The sequence below is a fragment of the Eschrichtius robustus genome, chromosome 12 (genome assembly GCF_028021215.1).
Source record: "Eschrichtius robustus isolate mEscRob2 chromosome 12, mEscRob2.pri, whole genome shotgun sequence".
Taxonomy (NCBI): domain Eukaryota; kingdom Metazoa; phylum Chordata; class Mammalia; order Artiodactyla; family Eschrichtiidae; genus Eschrichtius; species Eschrichtius robustus.
In genome coordinates, this window is record NC_090835.1 from 95,256,055 (window position 1) to 95,282,473 (window position 26,419).

The 26,419-nt window shown below is 41.0% G+C and overlaps 1 protein-coding gene across 1 annotated transcript in view; it reads right to left on the minus strand.

Moving 5' to 3' along the window:
• STMND1 (stathmin domain containing 1) overlaps positions 1–26,419 on the minus strand; it is a 108,669-nt gene that overhangs the window by 17,274 nt on the left and 64,976 nt on the right. The gene's annotated exons all lie outside the window — the stretch shown is intronic.

Below are 26,419 nucleotides of genomic sequence, written 5' to 3' on the forward strand. Positions count from 1 at the left end.
ATGACCCAATTTCATTCCTTTTTATGGCGAAGTAATATTCCATTGTATATATATACCACATCTTCTTTATCCATTCCTCTGTTGATAGACATTTAGATGGCTTCCATGTCCTGGCTATTGTAAATAGTGCTGCAGTGAAAAGCAGTGCGTGTTACATCAGCCCCTGATGTGCCCTGAGCAGTGACAACACGTTCCTTCCGAGAGTCTATGCTTGGCTGCCCCAAGCATAAACTTCCTTTGAGATTTGGGTTCTCCCTCTTTTCTACAAAATAAATACATGCTTGTTTTTTTAATAAAAAATTGTTTTAACTTACTTATCATAAAGTAATATTTAAGATTTAAAAGAAGTAGCATAGTTATGCTACAGCTTTGGGTATTCCTGGCATGTGAAGTTGTATCCCGAAGATTTGGTCATTCTGTTTAAGAATCTGAGGTTGTAGTGTTGGCTTGGGGGTCAGGAGGACTAGATTTTACTCTTGTCTTTGCTCCCAGTTCATGCTAGTGTCGTAGAAGTTATTTGAACTGCCTAGACCTCAGTTTTCTTGCCTGTAGGGGATTGGACTAGACCATCTCTACAATTCTTTCTGGTTCTGAGCCTCGATGGATCTCTTCCAGGTCCTTAGCTTACTAAGTTCAACTTTGTCATTTGCCTATGAGCAGACATTCTCTTGAGCTCCTCTGCCATCACTCAGGCATGTCAGGGGCTCCTTTTCATGATCCATCCTAGAGGAGGAGAGCCAATTTTCCTTTACAAGCTGATCACACAGATTGGTAGAGTCCAATTTATATACAGCCAGGCATGGTTTCTCCTTGTAAGACAGCACTGATGCAGCAAACAAAGACAGGATAGGAAGGTATGTGCCCTAAACAATCAAACTAGAGACAATGCCAATAGAATTTTTTTCTTTAGTATTCCAAAGTAACATACTTTTCATGGGGAGACTGATGGACTTTGGCCTACTAACAGATGCAGGGGTTTGGTTTGGGTTTTTGTTTTTCTTCCGACTCCATCAGCTTTGAAACTGAGAATGGAAATGAGACACCTGCATTAATAAAACAACAAGGTGGCGTTTGGACACTTAAACTAAACAAAAGAAATTGGACCTGGGAGTGAATTACTTATTTATGACCTCTCCTGTCAAGTTAACTATCCTCTTGTGAGGCCTGGGATACTCTCTTTATTGGTCCTTAAGGCAAGTAGGAAGGGTTCTGTGATGGTCTGTGGTTTAGGTCAATAGTGAGCTGGTTATGGGGGGGTCATTTGGTCCAAAGCTTCCTTATAAGGAAACGTACACCCTCCCCTCTTTTCTTGAAGACATTCTGAAGGGACTTGTGATAGCAGGATATATGGCTCAGGAGTTTCACTGTATATCCAGGAGGCAATGACAAGATTAAACCAGAGTGGAACAAGGCCAGAGGTCTTCATCAACTCTGCAAAGGAGAAACTCCTGAGGAGCTGGTGACAGCCTGATTTCTTGCATCTGTTATAACCGACCTGGGAGAAGCATAAGTGAACACAGGGCATTGGGCAAAGCTTCTCCGCCAAGGCTCTTGAGGTGCTGAATCACCCAAATGGTCTCATCTATCTCTGGTTTCTACTACTGTCCCCTAAAAGGACTACAGCAGTTCTCATGTAACCTTGTTTAATGTCATTTAAATAAAGATCACCTTGACTCAGATGTCATCTCATAGAACAGACGTATTTCACAATCTCTAATGGATCCTTAATAGGATTTTTACATACATGCCTATATGCATATGAAACGTAAGTCTTGTTATTGTCCCAAGTTTACTTAAACATAGCTCACTGCGGTTGCACATGGGTACATCCCATGTGGAAAGCGTTTATATGTACATACATGCGTTTTGTCTTCGTATAAAATCAATTCTGCCATAGAGCATTTTCTCCTCTTCTTGTCAGTGGGAAGAAAAGGTCAGGTTTTAAGAGGGATAGAAGATAATCCCACAGAGGAAGATAATCCCACAGAGGAAAGACTAGTCTTCCCAGCTGCACTTTACCAAGAAGTCATGCATTCCCACTCCGATCTACAAAGGTATGATAGGTCACCTTTTCACGGTACTGACAACAGAGAATATTGGAACCCAAGATGAAGGAGAGATCGAAGGATCTGAGAATTAGAGGGTATCAGGTCAGACACAAGACCTGACAGGTAAGGTGGCTACTGGCTTCCTAGGCAGGAGAGCCAGCAAGACCAGAAAGATTTGAACCCTAAGATCAGTGCTTATTGATAAGGCCCAAGATAAAATTACTGATAGGAGACGAGGTGGGGCCCTTCGCCTCACTTCAGCAGCCCCCTGATACGGCTGCTACACCAAAGCTTTTCACTTCCGTGAACCTCTTCTTATCCTGGTTCGTTCTGGTTATGCCAGTTGACCAGCCCCACGCCTGGCTGCTCCACCAAAGCTTTTCACTTCCATGAACCTCTTCTTATCCTGGTTCGTTCTGGTTATGCCAGTTGACCAGCCCCACGCCTGGCTGCTCCTTCCTCCTTAGCTGTCCTAGCCTTCAACATCAACTACTGTAGGCAAGCTCTCACTGAGTAACAAGCACTCTAAAAATGTACCAGCTTTAAATGACAACCGATTATTATTTCTTACCTGTCCTTGGTTTGTGTGGGCATTTCTGCTGATCTGGACTGGGCTCCACTGAGCTCAGCTGGGCTTGCTCACGTGTCTGCACTCAAACTGAAAGCTGGTCAGGGGCTGGCTGATCTAGGATGGCCTCAGCTGGGATGATACAGGACCTCTCCATGTGATCTCTCCTCCTCCAGCGGGCAGTTCGCCTGAGCATGTTCTCATGGCATGGCAGGGCTCCAAGACTAAGCAGGACTAATCCTGCAGGAGAGCAAGCCCCATTGCATAGCACTTTGCAAGCCTCTGATTGCATCCCATTGCTCAAAGCCCAGAGTCAGATGGAAGAGGATTATAAATTCTAGACCAAAGGGCTTGGATACTGGAAGGCCATTAATTGGGGCCATTCATGCAAGCACTCTACCACACCACCCTAGGCCAAGTCATAGTATGTCTTGACTCGATGGCTCCATAGCCACCATTATATACCTGTTACCCTTCTTCTACCCTTGATCCCTACAATCCATTCCCCATCTATTAGTCCAGATCATTTCTTAAAAACATTCATCGGATTGTGTCACTCCCCTGCTCAGAAGCCTTCAATGACTCCCCGGTGCATTTAGACTAAAATGCAGATGCTTTACCATGGCTACCGGTCGTAAAGGATCTGCCAGCCCCTGCCTATCTCTGTGCCCTCATGCTCTAACCGCTCTCCCCCTTGCCCACTCTACTTGGCTACTCTGTTCTTCTGTCTGTTCCTCCAGCCTCAGGGGGTCTTGTCTTTGGTGCTCCCTCTGTCAGGGATGCTCTGCCACAGGTGTCTGGATGACTGAGGGCTTCTTATCTGTCAGCTCCAGCCTCCTATCCTCACAGAGGCCTTTCCTGGTCACCTAAGGGAAAATAGCTGAGCCCCTTCCCCATATGCCACAAACTCTATCTTATTATCCTATTTTTTTTTTATAGCAATGTAGCATCTGAAACTATTCTGTTTTATCTTTTCATTTCCCTTCTCCTTCTGACTACAATGTGAGTTCCATGGGAATAGGAACCTTGTCTGTCTTGAACATTACTTTCTTCCCTCCAACAGTAATGCTTATAGACACACGCAGACACTCAGTCAAGAGTCACTGAACAAATAAGTAATTGAAAATCCAGGCATATTGGCCTATCATACAAATACATATATTCCACCGTACTGATTTAGGGTACACAATATGGCCTTTTTTTTTTTTTTGGTCTTGTCATTATATTTTATTTTAGCCATTCTAATAGGTAGGTAGATAAAACATCTTTATTGGAGTATAATTGCTTTACAATGATGTGTTAGTTTCTGCTTTATAACAAAGTGAATCAGCTATACATATACATATGTCCCCATATCTCCTCCCTCTTGTGTCTCCCTCCTTCTCACACTCCCTATCCCACCCCTCTAGGTGGTCACAAAGCACCGAGCTGATCTCCCTGTGCTATGCGGCTGCTTCCCACTAGCTATCTATTTTACATCTGGCAGTGTATGTATGTCCATGACACTCTCTCACTTCGTCCCAGCTTACCCTTTCCCCTCCCCGTGTCCTCAAGTCCATTCTCTACGTCTGCATCTTTATTCCTGTCCTGCCTCTAGGTTCATCAGAACCATTTTTTTGTTTTTTTTTTAGAGTCCACATATATGTGTTAGCATACGATTATTTGTTTTTCTCTTTCCGACTTACTTCACTCTGTATGACAGACTCTATCTAGGTCCATCCACCTCACTACAAATAACTCAATTTCGTTTCTTTTTATGGCTGAGTAATATTCCATTGTATATGTGTGCCACATCTTCTTTATCCATTCATCTGTCGATGGACACTTAGGTTGCTTCCATGTCTTGGCTCTTGTAAATAGAGCTGCAGTGAACACTGTGGTACGTGACTCTTTTTGAATTATGGTTTTCTCAGGGTATATGCCCAGTAGTGGGATTGCTGGGTCATATGGTAGCCATATTTATTTTGATATTCAAAGTCATATGATTCTAGGCCCTTGTTTCCCTCTCTTACACATTACAAGGCCTTTTCAGCCAGATAGTCTGGTTCATTCTTTCCTCTTTTTACGGGTCCATCTCTTATTTCTTACCACTTTTCCCCATGTAACTGACCGATCCATAGCTAGCCTCGTTTCTCCTCTGTTCATTGTCCAGTAGTCCTCAGGACACAATGCAATGGTCCACCAGACAAGCTGGGATACGCTGGGTGACAGCTGGGAGACCTCAGGGGGTGCAGAACGGCCTGGCCGCTGGAGCGGAATTTCTCTCTGGTATCTGTCATTTGCATCTTGACTTCTGAGGACAAGACAGCTTGTTGATTTAAAATTCCAGTTGGAGTAAGTGTCCCGGAAGAACTGTCAGCAACAGTTTTTGTACACTCCCCCTGTGTCTGAGGCCAGGTAGATTCATCATAAGAGCATTTTAACCCAACGGTCTGTAGTTTAGACCCATAGACTGCCTTAAACAGCGTATTTTTGGAAGATACAGCTTCCCTCGTCTCTTCTCTGGGCTCTTCTTGAAACGGTCAGTTCTGCCTCTGGCTGAGGTCCATGTGCTTCTCTTTGGGCCTCTGCAAATAACTAAGGGTACTCATTCAAACTAGTCTTTTATTTATTTTCTATTTAAAACATTTTTTTTAAACATGAACAAATTTTTTTAAATCCTTATTTTTTTTTAAATATTTAATTTATTTATTTATTTTGGCTGCGTTGGGTCTTCGTTGCTGCGTGCAGGCTTTCTCTAGTTGCAGTGAGCGGGGGGCTACTCTTCGTTGCGGTGTGCGGGCTTCTCACTGCGGTGGCTTCTCTTGTTGCGGAGCATGGGGTCTAGGCACGTGAGCTTCAGTAGTTGTGGCGCGTGGGCTTCAGTAGTTGTGGCTCGCGGGCTCTAGAGCACAGGCTCAGAGGTTGTGGCGCACAGGCTCAGAGGTTGTAGCGCACAGGCTTAGTTGCGCTGTGGCATGTGGGATCTTCCCTGACCAGGGCTTGAACCCGTGTCCCCTGCATTGGCAGGCGGATTCTTAACCACTGCGCCACCAGGGAAGTGCCATAAACAATTTCTTTACTTAAGAACTGAATGAAATAATTCTCTGGAAAACATTGAAATAGTAGATATTATAATTGCTCAATTTTGTCAAAGAGAATCAAATGCAGATTTGTTCTTAGTAGTATGAAGAATGGAAGTTCAAAGTTTTCTAAACTGTCCATATATATTTATTTTAACCATTCAAAATTAATTTTTAAAGGTTATACTCCATTTATAATTATAAAACATTGGCTATATTCCCCGTGTTGTACAATATATCCTTGTAGCTTATTTTATACATAATAGTTTGTACCTCTTACCCCCCTACCCCTATATCGCCCCCCCTTCCCTCTCCCCACTGGTAACCACTAGTTTGTTCTCTATATCTGTGAGTCTGCTTCTTTTTTTGTCATATTCACTAGTTTGTTGTATTTTTTAGATTCCGCATATAAGTGATATCATACAGTATTTGTCTTTCTCTGTCTGACTTATTTCACTTAGCATAATGCCTTCCAAGTCCATCCATGTTGCTGCAAATGGCAACATTCCATTTTTTTATGGCTGAATAGTAGTCCATAGCGTGTGTGTATATATACATGTATATGTACCACATCTTCTTTATCCCTTCATCTGTTGATGGACACTTAGGTTGCCTCCGTATCTTGGCAGTTGTAAGTAAAGCTGCTATGAAATTTGGAGTGCATATATCTTTTCAAATTAGCCAAACTAATCTTTTAAAATGCTTTCATTTAGTCTCTCTCCTGCCCAAAGACTTTCACTCTTAGCTCTTCCTCTGCCTGCCCTTCAAGGTCCTCCAGAGATGGATTTCATAAGCTTATTGACAAGGACTCGGTTCATATCTGAGGAGTTGTCCCAGGATCCCATCAAGGGCTGCACCTCTTCCGAGACCTTGCTCATGTTCTTTTTCACTTTGCCCTAAAGCAAAAAGAACTGAAAGCATTTCCGTGGAGGTAATGAAATTTAGCTTCAGCGTGCCTCACTTGCACGGTCCTAGGGCCTTGGGAGGAACCCCAGCAATGTATTCACATGGTCATTACAAAATTAGCAGAAATAAGATACTCTAATTTCAGCTGACAACTCTCTCTGTCCCCTAGTGTTGGGTGGTGATGGGTGGCCATGGGCATTTTGGGGATCCAGCTTAGAGAAAGTTAACTTGGAAAAACATTCAGTTTAGATTTAGTAGAATATATTTATATGGTAGGCAGTCACTCGCATATATTGTTAGGTTTTTGCTGGCCATTCTGGTTTAGGAATGGCTCCTAGAAATCCTCCTATTGGCCATTCTGTCAACTCCCTGGGCAAGGCTGGGGGATCAATTAGGGCATGTATGTCGCCTTGGGTACCTGGTACCAGAAATACACAGATAGTGGAAGAAAAGCTAGGTTTAAAATTCATGGAGCTGGAAGGTGATCTGTGAAAAATTCTTCCAATCACCAAATGTAGAAAAATGTATGCCAAGTATTCCGTTCTCATGGATGCCTAGTCAAAACAGAAGCTCTCTGGAATATACCCTATGATGCTGCATATACAATTATACATGCACTATATTTTTATCCTATTTTCCTTTTATTGTCTTTCTATTTTATGGCAATCACATGAAATAAAATTGATCAGAATTCCTGTGTTTGTAAGACATAAGCCTGTAGCAGTAGCGTAAACAGCAAGTATATCCAATGTGAAGTCACAGGTTTTATGCATCCCAACTATCAGTAACAAAAAGCAGATTTCAATGAACCCTGCTGGAAGGATGACTGAGTTATCTTTGTATTTTCTTTGTAGAATGTGTTACAAAAACAATGTCATATGAAGAGGCAATCAAAGAGCATATAGTCAGAAAGCGTAGGAAGAAATATTACAGACATGTGTCAGGCAACTAAATAATAAAATATATTATTTGGGGGGTTTTTGTCTGCTTAAATGTTGCATTTGTAGTTCTTCCTTATACCTGATTTTATATTCATAAGTTTTTATTATGTTTTTAAAACAGGACCTAAAAATTGTATAAGCTCCCCTCCCCCGTAAAACCTGGATCTTCTCATGGCAAAAACAAAACACAATTTATTACCTCAATAAATTAGCCCAACACAAAAGTAATAACTCTTATTACTTGGGGGCTTGCTATGGGTCTGACATTATTTTAGGCACTTTATATAATTCTGTTATTTAATCCTTAAGACAACCCTGTGGCTGATATGCTTCTTATTTCAGAGGGTTACAGAAAAATGAAGTAATTTACTCAAGGCCATACTAGGGTCAAACCAGTTCTGTCTCATTCTGCAGCCAGCATGCTTTTGCTTCTGTTACCCTCTTTGTTACCTGGTATCACACTTAACTACATTTTTCTTGTGTTGTCTGTCTGCTGCTTTATATTTGTGGTCCTTGATTCCAGCTGTAAGTTCCTTGAAGATAAAAAATAGAACCCAAATTTCTTCCATATCACTCTCAACATATGGCAGAGAGTTGAGGTGGAATCTTTTTAATTCTTGACAATCAAAATTGATTAGAAGTCACATATGTCTGGAAAATGCCCCAAGAGAAGTACAGAATAAATTATTCTTCTCAGGAATAGATTTAAAAAATATTTTTTTTTGACTTCAATACAGTATGCTATCGCATGGCACTGATGGAGGAAATAACTGATTTTCAATTAAAAATGTAAAAGGACCAAATATGCAGTCTGAAGCTACAGGTAGGCTTTGGGTTTTGTTCTGAGCCATCACTGCTGGCTGGTGAGTACACGTGTGAAATGCTAGTTACCATAGCAACCAGCACAGCAAGATTCCCCCCCCCCTTTGGTTTATGAATCCAAATCAATAAATGTTTATAAATAACTCTCCAGTTGGCCAAAAGAAGTAAAAGCACAAACCAGAACAATCCTTCTGTCCTGTGAATGTGAGTCATAGATATGTTAGCCATATTCCGGGGACAGAAAAAGGCTGTCCATAAAATAAACAATTGGCCACATCATTTGCTTTACAAGAGTGCTTAGGAAAAACCCATTGAGTGAAAATCGATTTCACATGCTAACTGACAACAAGAATACAAAGGGTGCACATCCAAGGGGCATGAAGGTGAAATTACAGAAATCACAGATGCTGGGTCTGAAAGAGAACATTGGTGTAATTGGACCGCAATGATTATACTGAAGTTGAAATGGAATTGGTAGAGACATTATCCTGCCTTCGTGGATGATGTATTCTCTGCGAAATGCAAGTGGAATCATACAAAAGTGGAATTTGGTATCAAGAGTCCCAGCAAAATCAAATCAGGCCACCAACTATTGTAAGGTTTCTTTCTATAGCATTCCAAGCAGATGGTCAAACAGCCTCTCCTGGGATATTTTTAGTGAAAGGGAAAGTCATTTTCATGTAATCTCTATCTAGTAGCTGTTAAATTTTCTTCCCTGAGCCAAAATCACTTCCCACTCTCATCCTTAACATGTATCCATTGGTCTTGGTTTGCTCTCTGGCATAACAAAAACCTAATCTGTCTGGTTCCCTGTCGGTGACAGCCCTTCAAACCTTTGAAGGCAGCCACTGAGTCTTTCTTTAACCTTCTTTTGTTACTGGTGTGGTTCCACCCTCTCCACTCTCCCAGTTTCTTTCCTCAGAATGCTCTTAACTTGCCAGCATTCTTCTCAAAATGTGGACTCTCCAAATGAGCTGTACAAATCCCCAGATGTGGGTTAAAATTTCAGTGAAACTACTTCTTATTTTTTATCTATGGACGACGTGGCTAAGTTTACGTTCAAGTGTGTGTCTGTGTGTGTGCTCACGCGTGTGTGCGTCTGTCTATAACCACACTGCACTGTTGGCACATAGTAAGCTTCTGGTAGGCTAAAACACACAGGGCACCCCATCTCAGAATCGGAGTGAATTATATAAATATTTCTTCCAGGAAGAACCAACCAGGGCAGGGATTCCTTGGCAAACCATTAGCCTGAGAAACAGAAAGGAACAGTCCTTCATGGTTTTGGCAAATATTTTAGCGGGCTGACGTAAAGTGGAGAAGGAGTAATTGTTCACAAGGTGTGGTTTGGAGGGTCTTAGAGAAGAGTCTCCTGCCCCCAAATGCCTCATTCATCCAAGTGTCCAACTGGCTGGAATTTCACCATTTGGAAGTGCTAAGCATTTTCCGGCTATTTTTTTCCCCAAAAGGCACATTAAATCACTATTTTTTTCCCCCAAAAGGCATATTAAATCACTAACAATTTAGTGTGAATGAGATGATCCCATTTCTTTCAGAAAAGAGGAGAAGCTGAGGCAATAGGAAAGCACTAACTTGTGGATTTGGAGGTTGGGAAGAGGCATTAAATAGGGGGAAATAGTTTAGAAAGAAGTGATAGGATGATCTGGAGCTTTGCAGATTTGCTTGGGGCCCAGCCCTGCCCCATGGGTAATGCTCTCTATGGTGGGGGGAGGAGTCACACACTCAAACGTACACCAGGAAAAGACACAGGAGGGTAGAAGACTACAGTGCTAGCATAATAATGAGTGAACCCGAGACAAGGGAATGGTTGGAACATGGCACCTGTGGGTCTCACTAAAGGGACGACCACAGCTTAGCTCCAGCCAAATCTTGCAAAGGAGGAACGCGGGCCCTTTATTGGCAGATCTTTCAAATTTTCAGAATCTGGAGGTTTATGTAAAATCTTCTGGTTTGGGAATGCTGAGCATGATTGCCAAGAGTCAAACGAAATATTTCTTGTGAAATCGCAAAGAGACAAATTCAGAGAAACAGTACAGTGGTGGTCACCAGGAGGTGAGGAGGTGGGGGAAATGGGGAGACAATTGCTCAAAGGGTGTAAACTTGAAGTTAGAAGATTAACAAGTTTGGGGATCTAATGGACAGCATGGTGACCATAGGTAAGAATTCTGTATCATATACTTGCAGTGTTGCTTAGAGTACATCTTAAATATTCTCAGCACAAAAAAGAAATGTGACTCTATGACGGGAAGGAGGTGGTAGGTAACACTATTGTGGCCATAATCTTGCAATTTATAAATGTATCAAATCAACATGTTGTACATCTTAAACTTACACAATATTATGTGTCTATTTCTCTCAATAAAGCTGGGGAAATTTTTTTGAACAAAACAAAATAAGAACAAAAAAATCCACATATCTCTGCTGTCAGACATGGCCGAGGCTACCAATTTGTGGTCTCTAACATTAGAGGCTATGCAATAGGATCTATAGCTACATCTATTTCAATGAAGCAAGCGGCAGAGGCTCCAGAAGTAGCAGCTTAAATAAGATACAAGATTCTGTCTTACCACTCCTGAAACCTGAGAGGGGCTTCAAGGAGTCTACTTGGAGAGCTTGAAGTGTGTCTCCTGGAGTTGGAGGGGAAAGAAAGCATGATGCCCGCTGATTCATATTTGAACAATCTAAGGGGCAGGAAGCTGTGACCATCTGCCCACAATGCTGGATCAGAGAGAAAGGGAATTCCATGGGAAGCAAATAGCACTTTGCAGTTCTGTGTGTGCTTGTGTGTTACCAAGCGAGTTTGAAAAAGTTATGGAAACTGTCTGAGGCAGAACTAGATGACAGAGTGGGTGTGTACAGGTAGTGAAGATGGAAAAAATACTCAGGTATGTCTTCAGCGCATTCAATAACACACACACACACACACACATACACGCACAGAGACACAAATCTATGTGGTTTTTCTTTTCTGAAACTTTTTTTTATCAAGTTAAAGTATCTTGGAGATCTCTCTGCATCAGTATCAGCCTTATTCTTTTCCTCATTTGCATATTCAATGTATGGATTCTGTCTGGATTGTATGGATTTCTCCCATCTGCAAATTCAATTGTATCCATTGCTCCTATTGTAGGATTACTAAAGTGGACTTGCTGACAGCCTGTGCACTTTTTATTTTGAAGGATGTTACCAAATTGCCGTCCAGACAGGTAATATAAATGTACATGCCCACCAGCAATGCGTGCTACACAAGGTGTGGTCAGTGGGCCCAGTGTAGGCATCAGGAGGGAGCTTGTTAGGAATGCAAATTCTCAGGCCCCACTCCAGACTTTATCCATGAGATTCTGCAAGTTAATCACATCTCCAGGTGGTCTCTATGTGTGTAAGATTCAAGAAGTCCTGTTGCCTCTTTATTGACAGCTGTCATTCTAACTGTGTCTTTTTATGGTTTTATTTTGTATTTCGTCTAGTATGAGTAAGGTTGAGAATATTTTTATGTACTTTAAGAGCCATTTGTAAGTCTTTATATAGTAAGGAAATTATCTCCATGTCTGTGATATGGGTTGCTCTTACTTTTCTAGGTGATGGTTGTCTTGAATTTTTGTTTTTTCTTTGTTGTGCAGAATTTTAAATTTTCACATGGTTAAATTTATCTTTTTTATAGTTTCTGTGTTCTGAGTCATAGAAAGTTCTCACCACTCCATAATTATTTTAAAATTTTTTGTTTTCTTTAATACTCTATGGCTTTATTTATATTTAACTATGTTTTCTACCTGGCATTTATCTTGGCTCAAGGAATGAGATGTGGATTTATTTAATTTTTTCCAGGTGGCTAGCTCCTTGTCCTAGTACCATTTATTGAATAATTGAAATTTCCCCATTTATTTGAAATATCACCTTTAACACACATTAAATTTCCCTATGTGAACTCTCCATCAATTACTTATTGTATCATGCTGCCTTTTGATTAACCAAGATTCTCTACTGAATTGCTGAATATGTTCTCCCAGGGCTGGTGCTTCTAGCCTCCAGATAATAATTAAAAGGATCAAAAGTTATTGCCTTGTACCCCATCCCATCAGAATTCCTATAGGTGACAATTCATCTGATAAAGAAACGCAGGATAAAGGCTTCCCAGCATTTACAGGTACATTTTTTTTCTTTCATTTTGTTTTGTTTTGTTTTAAATAATGCCTCTAAACAAAGAAGTAACTGAAAGGGATAAGAAATTCTAGAATAGGTCAGATTTTTAGAACTTATTATTTTACATCACAGAAGCAGTGGCTTACTGTGCTTTCCCAGTCCTAGTTCTAAATTAGGAAACTAGACTTAAATTCTCCCCCCTCAATTTTCCTAAGTTTTCAGAGCTGTTCGTTGACCATCTAGCACTCTTTCTATTGCCGTCATCATCTTTATCACCTTCTTGCCTCTGATCCATTCCTTTTTTTTTTCTTTGAATCAAAACTTTGAAGTACTTAAGTTTCTTGACATTCTTTTTAGCATCTCTCTCTTTAAAGAAATTTGTGCAGCAACGCTGATAACTGAAAACAAGAATTGGACCTCAGCTATATCACTTAAAAATAGGAATATCGGTTTCTGCTGTATGTTTTTGTCATATTCCTTCTAAATATGATAGAGTTATTTTCTCTGATGATGTAAAATGAGGACATTATGACCAGAACAAGGCTGGTTCCTTGTGGGTCTCAAGATATTCCTACAAACACACTTGTGTGAATGTTAGCAGATGATTTTATGTGAAATGCAGGCAGTTTTCCACTAAGAAATGAAATTCTGGGAATTCAACTGAAGATTCCTTCTTAAGGGCACCACATATTTTAACCACAGTTTAGTTTGGAAGAAGAAACTCCATTAAACTCAATAATAAGAGGGATATGTTAAATTTCCTCATCTCTTATCATGATAATTTTCCTCTTACCCATTTTGGAACAATTTTAAGTGCCCTCCTTTTGTCAGACTCGCTTGAATTTTGCAAGCCTGCAATCTGGGGACACTTGGTTGTTACCGATACCATTAGCAACAAGCACATGGTAGCATAATGTACAGTGGATTGAAATTCATTTTCCTCTTTAAGAGCTCTGTGTGGTAACACTGTCACAGAGCCTTGGCTAAAATCCATGGAAGGCTTATGCCATCCTGCTCGTGTGGTCATCCCCGCTGTCTTAGCCTAGAAACACATGGCCAGAGACCAGGATTGGTGCCTAGTCTCAGACTAGAGCAGCCAGTACTTAGGGATTTGAGCCCAAGAAACAGAAGGAGGGGACACTGGGGAGAGTGAAATAGAGAAAGAAGGAAAGCCAATTCAAGCAGGTATGGTTGAACTTGTTACGTCTGTAATCAATGGGGATCTAGCCCACTGTGGCCCCTCTGAGAAACTTTCTAGAATGTACTTTGGGACTATCCAAAGAGAGGGAGCACGGTAGTATTTACTCCTTGTCTCGACTTCTCTTGCTCAAGGATTATTCTGAAAGTGTTGACTCCCTTCTCTCCCGGAACTGTATAGAATGTGGGAGTATACGTGGCTGAGTGGTGTCTGCAGACATCCCAGGTGGAGAGCTCCCGGCAAGAGAAAAGCCACTCCACCTGAGGGCGCCTGGCTACCTCGGCAATGGGCAAAACAAAGAGAGGTGCTGAGAGGGTACAAAACAGGCATTAAAGGTGCCCCCCATCCCATACACCAGGAAACCTATTCCTAAACGTAACCGGGCTTCTGACAACACGTCATCACCTGCTCCTGGCACTGGGGGTAGATGTGGACATGACATTTTAACCCCAGCAGGATGGTGAGTGACAGAGCACTGCTCCCTGTGGCTTCCATCCACAATCCTCAGGGCCTGGGGCAGCATTTGCAGAGTCCCACAGAGGGCAGGCCACCCAAACAGCACCTACCACCTTGTTCACTTGGGAAGTGTCCTTGGGCTTCTGTAATACCACAGGCCATTTCTACCTACTTACACCTGCCAGGCCTCAGTGCTAATAAAAGAAATCACATCACAGGGAAATAAGTTCTGAGGTTTTGTGGTTACCTGCTAGTGCCAGGAACAGGGCTAACGCTGCAGTGGGCACTGCACAACTCACCCAGATTCAGCCAACTGGGGCTAAAGCCTCACACAAGTCATAAAGCTATTTTTATGGGCATCAGGTACGTACTAGCCCAGCCTTTGGCAAATGATGGGCACCAGTTCACAAAACTTTCTCCAGTGGCCTCAGATCATTTCTGGAATAAAACAGAAACTCCATCCTTATGTCTATATAGGTAAGCACAGATATAAACATATACATGCCAAGACCAGTCCTAGTGTGAAGACAGACAACTGTCTATAAAAATCCTCTCGGGTTGTCTCTGAAGATCCAAGTCAAAGGGATGTCTGATGAGGGAACAAAAGGATATGTGGCCTTTTAGGAAGAGAGAAATTTTATTTTTCTGGGAGAACCAAGAGCAGGACCCAGCCTGATCCTGATACTCAGAGAGACGGCAGATTCCGGGAGCAGTCAGGTGTGGGTGTGCACGCCTGCTCAGCGACATGGGATGCAGGGTGGAATTCTGACCCGGCTGGACAGCTCACTTTACACCCAGGCTCCCTGCCCCTCTTTGTTGTGTGTTAGCTGACCATCTCAGCCCCTGCATCTTCACAACTTGTTTGAAAGCACTTAAGAACACATGTTATATGTCAAGCATTAATCTAAGAACCCACAAACACACACTCACTTAGCTCTCATAAAAATAGTACGAAGTGCATAGTATTATCACCCCCATTTTACAGATGAGGAAGCGGAGGCAGGAGAGGCTACGGAATTCAATGCAACAGTGAGGGAGGGGAGAACTGGGACATAGGGCGCTTTCTGTGCCCTTTTTTTGTCTGCCACTGAAGATGGATTCACCACTTCCCCCCTTTTCCACAGTGTTCATAGTTGTGGTGTTTGATTCTAATCTGACCTATATGATTCTTTGTTTTGCATGTTTGTCTTGTCTCCACAACTAGATTGTGAGACACCCACAGGTAACATGCAGAAGCTTACCAAGTCACTGAAATTGTCAAACAGAGTCTAAAGGGTATGAACTTTCAGAGAGTCCCCAAATTGTCACTGGGGGCTTATTAACTCCACTGATAATCTTAGCCAGCTTAAGTGTCTTATTTCATGTAAAGAACAGACCATCAGCAGAAAATCAGAAGAGGGGAGGTTGGAAGAGGCAAACACACCAATGGCAGGGGGCACAGTGGAGAGTGACCGAGAGTGTGGCAGCAAAAGAGAAGCAGAAACTGCCTTGTTGCTGCGTCAGAAATGTCAACCTTGTCCCTCAAGGAAAACTCAAATGATGTTCTATCTTTTTTTTAAGAGATGAGAGGAGATCCACTCTATCACGAGGCAGTCAAGATGCAGTAATAAATAGACTAGGGAAATTAACTGCCTTTTACAGAAAGAGGGGAAAGCAGTGTTTAATAACAAAGCATACAAGTGCAATTTCTCAGCTCTGTTGAGAAGCCAGGTTAAAGCATTTACCATAAGCCAGGCATTGAGTGTTATTCCCAATCCTCCCTACAGCCATTGGAGGTGGGTATTCTTGTCCCTAATTTTATGATAAGAAAAGAAAATTCAGGGACATTAAGTCACTCGCTCTAGGTCACAACCCTAACAAGTTGCTAACACAGGAGTCTAGCCTTGAACATCTGATCAAGTTCAAACCCTCTCTCATGGCTGTGCTGTATAACAGAACGTGGATGGGTGAAAGGCAGGCAGAGAGATGGAAGGATGAAATGATCCAGGGCAAGGTTGTGAGGCGGCATTTGGCTAGAGAAAATGCCAAGAGTAACCAAGAGCTGTTCTCTTGGAGGGAGAGCTGAGATTCCTTGATGGATAGTAACACTGGACTTTACTTGTCCTGCCTCTGTATTTTTTGGGGGGAAATTGAGAGGGCGCAAGACGCAGGTGTCAAAAATTCAGTAGGAGTAGGTGTGTTGTGAAAGGTTATTGTGTGATAGGAGCTCTCCCTGCTGCTCCAGTGGAAACCTAATTGAGGCTGTGCTTCGAAATGCAGCCAGGGAGTGTCCTGGTAGCAGAGGGGAAGGGGGAGGTTTGAAGGAGAAGAGCCCAGAGAAGAGAGAAGGGATTTTGCATTCGGCCTTGGCTGAGAAACCAAACAAGTATTTGGATGCAAACACGTATGACAGCTTATGCGCTCAGCTGCTTGGTCTTTCTGGTCCGTTTCAGCTGAGCCACCAAGCAAATCACTAAGAGGCGAGCTCTCTAGGTGCTGGAAAACGGGGACTAGAAGAGCTTCAGCTCCTTAAAAACAAACATACCAACCCCTGACTCCAAGTCTTTTGAAAAGAAAATCTAGACCTTAGAAAATAAGCAGCCATTGATAAACTCGGGGTAAATCTTGTCTAACTGGCAAGGAACACAGTGGCCTCCTGGCTGGGGTGGGGGAAGGCAGCGGCTGAATGTGTTTGGACCATGTTCCTCCTTTTAAAGGCCCCTTGGCCAGCTGGAGGCTTTACAAGGGCTCCTACTCAGGCCAGCCAGCAGGGAGTTAAAGTAATCTAATTTTAATTATGTGACAAAAGCATGAAGAATCATTTAAAGGTCTGTCGAAGGGAAAAATGGCTCCAGTCTGCCAGGACTCCTTAGATGGTAATAAAGAAACCTATGGGCTAAAAGCTGGGTTTTGGTGCTTAAAAAATAAAACTCACATAATAACCGGATTGTACACTATTGAAACAGAGACAGGCAGTGAGGAGACGGCCACAGCTCTATCAGATAAAGACAAAGGCGGCTATGAGGCAGCTGGCTGCATGACAGTCATTCTAAATTGTTATTGGGGTTAAACAGTCATAAAAATAAGGTTAGTATTCGCCATTTCTCTAAAGCCAAGGAAGAGAGCATTTCTCTGGATAATAGCAAAAAAAAAAAAAAAAAAGTTCAAAAAGCACTTTCAAGTACATTATCCGATTGGGGCTTCAAAAATATTAGCTCATCAGGTCTTTAAGGAAAGTTCTTAGCTTTAAGTAAAAAGGGTTGATTTTGAGATCTCATCTGTTTTAATTTACCACTGGCTATTATTTATGTAACAATGAAATGTCCTTTCGACTAAATGCTATATTCTGTAGCACTACTTTGAAATTTTGAGAGCGTAGAGCCAAGAGGTCAGTTTTTCTTTGGAGCACCTGGCCTTGACAAAAAGATCCTGGAAAATTGGAGGCAGCCTAGTGCTATAGAAAGTCTTCAACATCAGTTGAATAAACGAGAAGGAAGTGTTGAAATCATTAAGCAGATTAAGACCAGTGGCTTCGTCAAAGGCGTTGCCACATCTTTTTCCAAGTCAGCACAGAATTCTGTCCAGGCTCAACTCCAGGTAAATGCAGTAAGGTTTACTGAAAAGTTGGTCACAAAAGGCATTAGTCAGGAGATCAGTGGGGACCTCAGAGAACTAGGCAAATAGATACAAAATTATCTTGCCTCACAATGTTCGTATCTCATCTGTCTTTGCGGCTCCCATCAAGTGGGAAGGTAGCCTTCCTGAGTTGATTTCTAAAGTAGTGGCCCTAGTCTTTCCTCCCTGTACATAGTTTTCCAGTAAGAAGAAGAGCAGAATTTTTCCCCATCTTCCTCAGAGACCATGTGAGTCAGGGTAAAGCTAGGTTACGCTTCAATAACAAATAAAGCTCAAGTAATTCTCAGGGGCTTAATGTAACAAAACTGTATTCGTGTTTGTAACAGGCTGATGCAGGCTTCCCTTGGTAGCTCTCATCCAAGCAGAGATCTTGGAGTCTGGGCTTCCATCTTACTGCTGTGCCATCTGCATCATACAACTTCCGGTCACCGTGCAGAGGGGAAGGGAGAGGAAGCACTTTAGCTTTGAAATGTCCAGGCTTGGAAGTGACAAACGTCACTTCTACTTGAAGTTCATTGTCCAGATCTAGTCATTAGGCCCCTAACCCAGCTGTAAGGAGTTGGGGGCAATGCAGGGAAGCCCACCAACATTTGGGGGACATTAACCATCTCTGTCCCTGAGGACTCTTTTCAGCACCATTTCCCACTACACCCTTGTCCAGTTACTGTGAACCAAATAACAGGAAGTTCTTTCACAGAAGAGATCAGGTTTATACAAGAAAATGGTGGTCTGTGTTACTACTGACCAGAACAAATTTTTTCCTTGCTTCTCTCATATGACTATCTACAAACTATTTTAAGTTTTAGATTCCATCTGCAATAGAGTACAGGCATACCTTGGAGATATAATGGGTTCAGTTCCAGACCACCCCAATAAAGATAATACTGCAATAAAGTGAGTCACACGAATTTTTTGGTTTCCCAGTGCATATAAAAGTAATGTTTGCACTATACTGTAGTCTATAAAGTGTGCAATAGCATTATGTCTAAAAAAAACAATTTACATATCTTAATTTAAAATTACTTTATGGCTAAAAATGCTAGCCATCACCTGAGTCTTCAGCTAGCTGTAGTAGTAACATCAAAGATCACTAATGAAAAAGTCTGAATATTTCAAGAATTACCAAAATGTGACGCAAAGACACGACGTGAGCAAATGCTGTTGGAAAAAATGGCGCTGACAGACTGGTTTGATGCAGGGTTGCCATAAACCTTCAGTTGGTAAAAATGCAGTAAAACGAGTAAAAAACACAATGAGAACATGTTTTGTGTTGCTTTTCTCTCGTGATGCTGAAAAATCAACTAGTCATGGTAACAGCTTGTTAATAAAAGTAGATATAAATGCTGAAAAGGTGGAGTGTTGCCCCAAGGCCCTTGCATCTAATGTACAAGGGGAGCAGAAAGTCCCTGGGGCAGCACTGCAGCTCCCAAAACTATGTTCCTATTTACCTGATACTTGCATATCTGGAACCAGCCTCAGAGTGGGGGGGGTGGGGCGTGCATCCATGGAGCAAGTGAAAGTACTTAAAAAAGCAGCTCCACCCCCTTATTTGTGTTTCTCAGAGAATGTCAAAAGGATCCCTTTCATAATCCACAGTAACACTTTTTCTCTCCCACCTAATTCTCTCACATCCCAAAGCTGGTCCAGAACAAAATTCTCTCAACAAACAGCCAATGCAGTTTTCTGGTATTTCTCTCCATCTTCCAACTTCCGCCATCTAGATTCCCTTCCATCTGGGGGCGGCGGGGGAGGAAGAGAGTTGGAGTTAAGTGGACAATCCAAAATTCTCTTCAGCAGTGGGGAAAGGGCAATGCCGTGAACATTTAGGTGCTCATAGCTCGTGCCCCATCACGTTGGCCCGCACTGCGATCCGTGAAGCATCTTGCACAGACCTGGTACTTATCACCTCTCCCCACAGTCTCCCTTATCGTTCACGTTACCACTCAAAATCAGAGGCCCAAATATGAATCGTGCTCATGAACGCCTTTGAAACAGCAAAAGAAAAACAAAAACTTTTACGTGGGGCTAGAAAAAGAAATTTGAAAGGGAAATTAAAATCAGAATCCCTCTCAGCAGAAAAATATATATTTTCTACTCAACTGTGAAGAAAAACTTTAGTTGGTGCTAGGGTACCTTCATTTTCCATTAGTCCAAAGTTATAGAAATAGAGTTTCCCTTTCACATTCTTCCAGGTTCCACCCTGTATTGTCACGTAGTCTTACAAAGAGTCCCTCCTGCTCTCTTCCTAGTGAGACATCCTCACAGACGGACTTCACAGTGGACCCTGCCAGCTTCCAGTCTCTGTAGCCCTCTTCCTCACATATCTGGTGCCAGTGACTCCTTTGTAGCTCATGTTGCAGACTCCCACATCCTAACTCTCCTGCTCAGGAGTTCTTAACCCTGGGTGCATATTGGAATCATCTGGAAAGCTTTGACAAATCCCAGTGCCCAGGTGCACCTCAAACTGCTTAAATCAGCAGCTCTGGGGGTGAGACCCAGGCACCAGTATTTTGTAGAGTTCCCTAGCTGATTACAGTGTGGAGCCAAGGGTGAGAACGACTGCCTAACCCAATGTCTCGCTCTCTTTTTTAAATTAATTTATTTTATTTTTGGCTGCATTGGGTCTTCATTGTTGGTTGGGCTTTCTCTAGTTGCGGTGAGCGGGTCTACTCTTCACTGAGGTGCGTGGGCTTCTCATTGCGGTGTCTTCTCTTGTTGTGGAGCACGGGCTCTAGGCTTGCAGGCTTCAGTGGTTGCAGCACGTGGGCTCAGTAGTTGTGGTGCACGGGCTTAGTTGCTACACGGCATGTGGGATCTTCCTGGACCAGGGCTCGAACCCATGTCCCCTGCATTGGCAGGCAGATTCTTAACCACTGTGCCACCAGGGAAGTCCCTTGACTTTTAAAATGATGATTTAAAATGGTTTTACACTCTGTCATTATCCTGTCACAAAGCCCAGTATCTTCACTCTACTTGAGACCTGTGTTATCTCCTCCAAGGTCTCAACCCCTTGAGCAGTGTGGTGTATACAGTGGGTACTCCATATATGCTAATGATTTCTTATGATTACAGATGTGTATATACAACACACACATATCCTCCATCACTCTTGAGATTGTCACAATTTATTAATTACAATCCATGAATTGAGTGACTATTACATGTGTAGGACTGCATTAGATAACCCCTGAAGATAAAGTCATATACACATGCTCCTGCCGCTCAAGGGTTCCAATAAAAAAAATCTATAGTCATTTTAAAATATATTAAGTGGAATGATTGGTACCTTTTAAAATGTACTGTTGCAAATTCAGAAAGAGATTATATCATTCTATAAGAGTCTTTATCAGTCATCCCTTTTTTCTTAAACATTTTCTTCTTTATTTCAGGCTTTCACTTGAGGGAGTCAAAATAATTTCCCCTAAAACAGCCTCTTCCGTCATGCCCCATGCCGGCCCCTTTGTTATTTTTATAATATAGACTCAAAGAAACATAGCCTTGTAGAGCTGGAAGGAAGGTTGGATACATATCCCTTTCCAATTTTCTCTTTGAAATGTGTGTCATGTTACTTTCCACTCCGTTATATATATTGTGCAGCTGTTCAAGTTTTGAACATGGGGAAGGTCACTGGTATAAATAGGACACCTCACCAAGTGGGGGATGTGCTCCCAGGACCTTTGGAAGTGACGGAGCTCAATACCGTCACCATCACTAAGATGGAGATTTACTGTTCCCCTTGCTCCTTAGTCACTGTGGATGGGAGAGGTAAAAGGGATTAGGAAGCTGAGCAGACGCTGGGAGAGGACTGTGAGAAGTGATTTCCTTCGCCAAGTTGTGTCCTCAAACTAGTTTGGTGTTTCCAAGGTTCCGGTCCTTGGAAATGGCTTGGAAAAAAGTCCTCAGTAAGTAAATTTGTGTAATGCCCTTGGTGGTATTCAGGCCCATCTCCCAATATGATTAACTGACTTTAGGAGAGAAGAAAAACATAATCCAAGGTGTTAATCACCCAGAATGAGGTCTTTAACCATAGAGTGTCTTAAGAGGCCTGGCATGTTGTCAGGGTGGCTAAATAAAGTTAAGGTCTGTATTAATTTCACCTGTATTTATAACTACCATATATTTTAGAAATACTGATTAATTTTTCTTACTTCAGAATGTATCTTACATTTAATGTATGAATGATAGGAATAACTTTCTTAACTTTGGAGCCTGCCAACAGGAAAAATGTAACTCCATGTAACATACAAGTCAAAGAAGAAACATAATAGATATTACATAATATTCTGAACTGATTATAAAACTAGTATATGTTCAGCTGCTTATGGAATGCCGCTAACATGCCTTATAAAGGAAAATATATATTAGATAAGAAGAGTGGCTGAAAATTAATGAACTAAGCAGCAGAAAATACCCACCGTGCCCCCCTAAAGTAGAAGAAAGGAAATAAAGTCCAGAAATAAATTAAATGAACATTAAATGAAGAAATCATATACAGAATCAATCATGGGAAAGGCAGTTCTTTGAAAAATATATATATATACTGAAAAATGTCCAGTGAGATTGTTTAAGAACAAAAAAAAAGAAGGCACAAATAACCAATAACAAGAATGAAACCAAGTTTCCACTACTGATGTTCTGGTTATTTTACAAATAAGAGGATAATATGAGCAACTTTGTTCTAAAATTAACATCTAACAGCTAAGATGATGACCTCATTTCTAACTTCCATGAGAAACTGGAAATAGTCAGAAGAGAACTTCCACAGACCTCGACCACCCAACACAAGCACCCTCATCTGCACCCACATATTTCCTATTAATATAATGAACTTACCCTTGCTCCTAACCTTTCCTTTATGCCCTAGATCCCACCCCTCTCTCCTACTTAAAGATATTGCTTTATCAATTCTCCCCTCTCCTTCCCTATTCAATTTTTTACTCGTTACTGGGTTATTTCCACCAGTGCGCAAACATGCTTATTTCTCTATCCTAGGGAGAAAAACTCCTCTCTTGGCCCCAAATCTCCCTCCATCTACCCATTTTTCTGCTTCTGTTTGTTTTTCTGCTTCTGTTTCTGCTCACCTTTCCTGTCCTCCCACTCTTTCTCTACTCACTCATGTCTTTTCTCCTACCACTTTACCAAAACAGCTCTTGTCAAGGTCAGCAAATGACCTTGCTAAATTTAATGGCCAAACTCTGCTCTCAACTTAAGTTACCAGTCAACCGCATTTGACAGAATAGGAGTGCCCTTATTCTTTCTTCCTGAAGTACCTTTTCCTTTGGCTTCCACGACAGCACAGTCACCTGGTTCTTCACCTCTCTCACTCTCTATTCATCCCCTCTCTCTTTTGTGGATTCCTCCTCTTCTCCTCAAAGTCTTAATGTTAGGGTTCATCAGGGTGAACCCCTGAATCCCCTCTTCTTATTTTTATGTACATACACTTCCTTGGTAATCTCATCCAGACTATTAACTTCAAATATCATCCATATGCTGAGAACTCCCAAATTTATATTGCCAGCCTGGACTTCTCTCCCAATTTCAAGATCCAACTACCTAGTTGACAAAACCACTTGGCTGTCTAATAGAAACCTCAAACTCAACATGTACCAAAATGACCGTGAGATTTTATCTGCCAAACACTCATAACCATTCTTCCAGCCACACATGTGAAAAAAATTTGGAGCTAGTTTTAATTCCTCCTTTTTCCCCCTCACTCTCCACATCTAATCTGTCAGGAAATCCTGTGGTCTCAGCCTTCAGAGCATATCCAGAATCTAACCACTGTTCACCATCTCCACTGTTATCACCCATCCTTGAACCACCACCACCTCACGCCTGGATTATTTTAATAGTCTTCCCTGTTTCCAAGCTTGCTGTCTTATAGTCTATTCCCAACACAGCTGCCAGAGTGGTCCCTTTAAGCTGCAAGTCAGATCATGTCATGCCTCTGCTCAAAACCCTCAGTGCCTCTCCATTTCACCCAGAGAATCCCAAATCCATCAACAGTACAGAACCCTACATGATCTAGCCCTTTAACTTTCCGACCACCTCACCTACTGGTCTTCCCATTGTGACTCCAGTTCAGCCACACTGACCTCTTTGCACTTACTCTTGCTCTTCCCTACTCCTAGAACACTATTCATCACATATCCACATGGCTAGTGCCCCTTATCTATTTTAACTCTTTTCTTAGCTGTTATCTTTTCAACAAGCCATATTCTTATCATCTTATTCCACTGCACCCTCCCATCCTATCCCTGAATCTCTGTATCCTCCAGCCCCTGCTCATTTTTCTTTATTCCATAGAACTTTTCATCTTCTAACACACTGAATAGTACTTATCAATTATGTTTAGTTATTCTTTTCTGTCTCTCCCTGCTAAAATTTATGTTCCATGAAGGTAAACATCCTGGTTTGTTTTGTGGATGTGGAACTGTGCCTGGCACATTGTATGTGCTCAGTAAATATTTGCTAAGAGAATGAATGAATGAAATATATAAATTTCCACAAAAATCAAATCCATCAATATTCTAAAAGGGCAATATATTATGACCAAGTTATGTTTGTCCTAGGAATACAAGGTGATTTAACATTAGAAAAGTCAACTGCAGTAATCCACCACATGAAATTCTTACAGAAGATTCATCCTGTTATTTCCTTTATAGATTAAAAAAACCACGTTTGATAAAATTCTGCATCCGTTCATAATAATAATTTAAAAGATACTTTTAGAAAACTAAGAATAGAAGGAGAATTTCTCATGTTCATCTGAGTATCTAAAAAAATCTTAAAAAAAAAAAAAAGGAAGCTTTCTCTTTGGTTAGGATCAGACAAAGATATCCACTATCACCACTTATATTTACCAGAGATTCAAGTCGGAATGATAAGACAAAAATAAATAAAGATAGTAAGATTGAAAAATAAGAAACAAAGTTGTCATTATTTGTAAATGATATGACAATGTATGTACAAAATACACAAGACTACACAGATAAATTATTAGAGTTAATAAATGAGTTTATCAAGGTTGCTGTATACAAAACCAATATGCAACATTTACTTGTATTTTTAGTGCTAGCTACAAACAACCAGAAAGTGAGGTAAGAAAAAGAATGCTTTTAACATGAACCACTAAGCATACCTAGGAATAAATCTAACAACAGATGTGCAAAAGACCTGTATGGAGAAAATAATAAAACTTCATTGAACATTAAGGAAGACCTAAGTAAATGGAGAGCTAAACCATGTTCATGGATTGGGAGATTTAGTGTTACTTAAACATGCCAATTGTCCCTAAATTGAACTATAGTCCTTTTAATCATAACAAAAATTAAAGCAGTTTATTTATTGAAATTGACTCATTGCTTCCAAAGTGTATGGAAATGTAAATGATTTTTTAAAAAGGCCAAAACACTCTTGAAGAAAATATAAGTGGTGAATTTGTCCGCCCATATGGTATAAAGCTACAGTAACTGGTGTGGTATTGATGCAGAAATGGTAAACAGAGTGATGGAACAGAATAAAGACCCCAGCAACAGAGATATACTCGTATAGAAAGTTGATATGTGACCGCCATGTCCTTGTATATCAGTGGGGGAAGGTGGACTTTTCAAATGGTGCTGTGGTGACAAGTATTATTCTGCAACATCCAACAGGGAAACCGAACGAACTTTTTGGCCAACCCAATAGGTATCCATATGGAAAAAGGCAAAAGTGGATCCTTGCCTCATATTGTACATAAAAATCAATTCCAGGTGGAGAAGAGACCTAAGTATGAAAGGCAAAATTATAAAGCATGAAGAAGACAGGAATATATCAATGACTCAAGAGTAATGAAAGATTTCTTAATCATGAAGGAAAAAGTTGATATATTTAATTTTAATAAAATTAAGAATTCTGTTAATCAGAAGACATCATAGAGTGAAAATGGGGGGAAAAAAAGCCCGAATAGAAAAAAATAGTTGGCAACATGTGTTACCAAAAAGTCTAGTATCTTGCATATATTAAAAATTCCTACAAATCAATAAGGAAAGAACTGAGAACTCATAGGAAAAAATGAGAAAAACTCCCACATAAACAGGCACTTCACAAGAAAAGGAAATAAAATAGCCAATAGACAAATGAGAAGCTGCCCAGTCTAACTGGTGGTCAGGTAAATGTACTTTAAAGTCACATATAGAATCTACATTTTAAACACTTCCTGGGAAATTTTTAATTCTTTTTAAAGTTTCAGAACTATCTTGTAGCCCATGAATTATTAAAATCAATGTTGCATAAATGTTTTTCTCCTTCTTTGGGTGATTTACTTTTTAAAGTTTTTTAAAGTTTCAGAACTATCTTGTAGCCCATGAATTATTAAAATCAATGTTGCATATATGTTTTTCTCCTTCTTTGGGTGATTTACTTATCAGAAATGAAATGACTACATCAAAGGAATAAAGAAGAACTAAATAAATGGAAAGATATTCCATGCTCATGAATAGGAAGACTCAATATTATCAAGATATCAGTTCTTGCCAACTTGATCTATTGATTCAATGCAATCCTAGTTACAATTCCAGTAAGTTATTTTGTGGATATTGACAAACTGATTCTAAAGTTTCTATGGAGAGGCAACAGACTCAGAATAGAAAGCACAAAAT